A 3,220-nucleotide genomic window follows, 5' to 3' on the forward strand; every position below is an offset into this window, starting at 1 on the left:
TCCCGTCCGACGCCGAGGGCTCTCGGAGAAACTTCTACGCCGGTACTTCAGACCATACAAGGTTCTACGCCGTATTAGCGACGCGACCTACGAGGTGGTTGGTGACGGTTCATGCTGCTCGAAACGCCGTCAACAGGTGCCTGAGGTAGTGCACGTAGTGCGCATGAAGCTGAAGAGTGAAGTGGACACCGCCAAGCTATCAACTGCGAGTCTTTCCGCCACGATTTGATGAGCATCGGGACGATGCTCGCTCTGGAGGGAGGGTAATGCCGCGTCGGTATTCGTGCACAAGTGCGGCCTGGCGCCGACAAAGATGACGAGAGGGTTGCTCGAGGTTCCGGAAGGCATCTAGAAAAGAAGAAGAGATTCTTGTTGTTGGCGCCTCTATGGTTTCTTCTCCCGAGTACGGCGCGGTGCTTCTATAATAAAGCTCCTGACGATATGACGCAAGCAGAGCGTGTAGATGGGGGAGGGGAGTAGGGTTCCGTCATTCCAGTCACGTCACAGTCGAGGAAGAAAAATACGGCGAGCTATCTTTTCTGGACGTCCTCGTGAAACGTGACCGGCACAGTCTGGAATTTGTCATGTACAGAAATAGCACACACACAGGCAGGGATCTGCGTTTTAATTCAGTGCACCCGACGAACCAGAAGAGATCGGTGCAAGCCTCTCTTGTAGACAGAACGAACCGTATCTGCACAACGCCATCAAGCCGGGCTGCTGACTTAAACGAAGTGAGCCAAAATCTTTCGGCATGTTGGTACCCGAGGTCTTTTGTGAACTCGGTGGAACGCCATCTGTCTCAACCCCCAAAACCTGACTGTGTGCTCCCAAGAAAACGCGCCCCCATACCAAGTCAACGGGGTAACCCACGAGGTCAGCGCCTGCGAAACCGCCCCAGATAAGACTACCATCAGAGGCATCCCTCTCGCCAATAATGCCTGACAAATCGACGCTAACATCGTGAATGATCGTAATCCTCTAGCCCTGGTAGCCAAGCGAATCGGTTCCACCACGACCATCGTCATTGCCTTCGACGGACCTGACGTACCATACATGGTTGGGTATGGCGCAACACTAATCCCATGCTCGCTGTACCGCAAGCAGATCGATATCTGGTACGACAGCGGCGGTCTCGGACACCGCGTGGACGTTTGCCCATTTCCCGAATAACAAGATCTGCCGGGGCTGCGGAGCTCGTAACCCCGATAAAGATCGTCAGTGTACGCCCAAGTGCACGCTGTGTGGTGGACCCCGCCCCACAGCGGACAAATCTTGTACCGCCCGATACAAAACGCCGTACGTTATACGAAGACGCCTCGGAGACCGCCGAACAGCACAGCAATCAGCCCGTTCAATCAGAAGATTTCCCGCCCATGGAGACCAAGCAGCGGTCCCGGTCCTTCTCCAGACCGAGGGCGGGCCGTTCCTGATCAAGATCCACGTTCACTCCAAGAGCCAGACATACCTCAGAAAAGGTGAGCTTCGGAAAGGCCCTGACGGGCGTCTCGTGAGAGGGTGACGTAAAATCCCCCCCCCCCCCTCTGTCTAAACCCAACACAGACAACACGGATATCGAACACCTTAAGAAAGAAAACGCACTTATGCGTGATCTAATCCAAAAGCTTACCCAGGAGGTCCACAGCCTCAAACAACCCAAAACCCAACCCACAACTATTGTATCCTGTATAGTTCCTGCAGTTTCGGTTTCAGTGTTTAGGTTGGCAACACTGTGTCCTTGCGCTTGTATATATTTGTGGAACGTCTATTACATAGGAGCATTATGCAACACGCTACTCTTGTGTGCGAGTCACGTCACTCCTTCATTACAATTGCGACGAGGGTGTTAGGACCTTTTCTGATGTAATTCCGGGAGATAACCAGCCACGCCTACCCGATGGCTTTCGCCGGCATCGCTCCACCGGATCCGTTCCTTCCGACACCGGGGCGCCCCGTGCAGCCAATGGTCCCAATGGCACGACATGCTCAAGGTCTACCTACTGGCTTCCGGTGCTTCCGAGTTCTCCCCAGAGCGACGTAAGGCTCTTCTACTGCATTCCTTGGGACCCGAAGGCCAACGTATTTTCAACACCCTGTCTGTTTCGCAGGCGGCAGAAAAGACTGAGGAGGAGAACGGGACCGCAGCTACGCCCGACGTGCATGACTCCGCGGTAGCGGTACTGGCCAAGCACTTCGATACAATCTGCAACCTGGTCGTCCAGCGCCACCAATTTCATTATCGCATTCAGTCCCCAGGGGAGTCTATTCAAGAGTACGTGACCGCGCTTACAGAGCTGGCCGCAAGGTGCTCATTTACGTCTCAAGAAGAGTCATTACGTTACCAGTTTGTTGCCGGTGTGTCCTCACATCGTATTCGGGAACGTCTTCTGTTAGAAGGGTCTCCGCTTTCGCTCAACAAGGCAGTTGCTCTCGCGAGTCAAATCGAGCAGGCAGCAGCGGAATTGAAGGAATTTTCCATTTCTGTGCAACCAGTATCTGCGCAGTCAGGCACAAAAGGCATTCTATCGTTGCCGTCACCGCATTCACGGCCGCGTGCTCGCACTTTCGGTCAACGCGATAAGGCAGCTACGCATGGGAACCGCTCCCCATCTCGAGAGCACTGTCCATCGAATTTGCAGCGACACACGAATTCTTCCCATTGATTCAGATGTGGTTCTAAGCAGCATCGTGCTTCATGGCAACGTTGCCCAGCTAAAGAAAAAAAGTCCTTCTTTTGTGGCCCTATCGGACATTTCGAAAAGTGTTTGAAACCAGAAGCGGTCGCAAGCGGCTGTCCGCGAAGTTTCGGTACATAGCCAGTCGCAAGATGAAACCGTCGAGGTTCTTGTGGTTCAACAGCCTGGGATTCACGTTAACGTCCAAGTCGGGCAGGTCGCTTTCAAACTGTTGCTCGATTCTGGCTCTTCTGTTTCCATTCTTCCAGGAAAGGTATTTGACCAACAGTTTCCTGGTGTGCCGCTTCTTCCCGTTCCTCGCGGAACGGAAATTGGTTCGAGGGTGGTTCTTTTCTGACGTATTTTTCGGGACTCGCAGCGCACCGCTTTTGTTTTATGTCGTCGAACAGGGCACTTCTCTCATTGGCTTGGATGGCATTAAGGCATTGAAGCTGCGCATTGAAGGGTTGGCACTGCACTGCTTTCAAACCAGCACGCTACCGAATGACGAAGTAGCTCTGACATGCCCCATAGAGCTGTCCACA

At 53.4% G+C, this 3,220-nt stretch overlaps 1 pseudogene; it reads left to right on the forward strand.

Moving 5' to 3' along the window:
• The first annotated feature begins 1,376 nt into the window (after positions 1-1,376).
• LOC119459381 (uncharacterized) lies at positions 1,377-2,663 on the forward strand (annotated as a pseudogene).
• The last annotated feature ends 557 nt before the right edge of the window (positions 2,664-3,220 follow it).

This window comes from Dermacentor silvarum, chromosome 7 (genome assembly GCF_013339745.2).
Source record: "Dermacentor silvarum isolate Dsil-2018 chromosome 7, BIME_Dsil_1.4, whole genome shotgun sequence".
NCBI classification, from domain to species: domain Eukaryota; kingdom Metazoa; phylum Arthropoda; class Arachnida; order Ixodida; family Ixodidae; genus Dermacentor; species Dermacentor silvarum.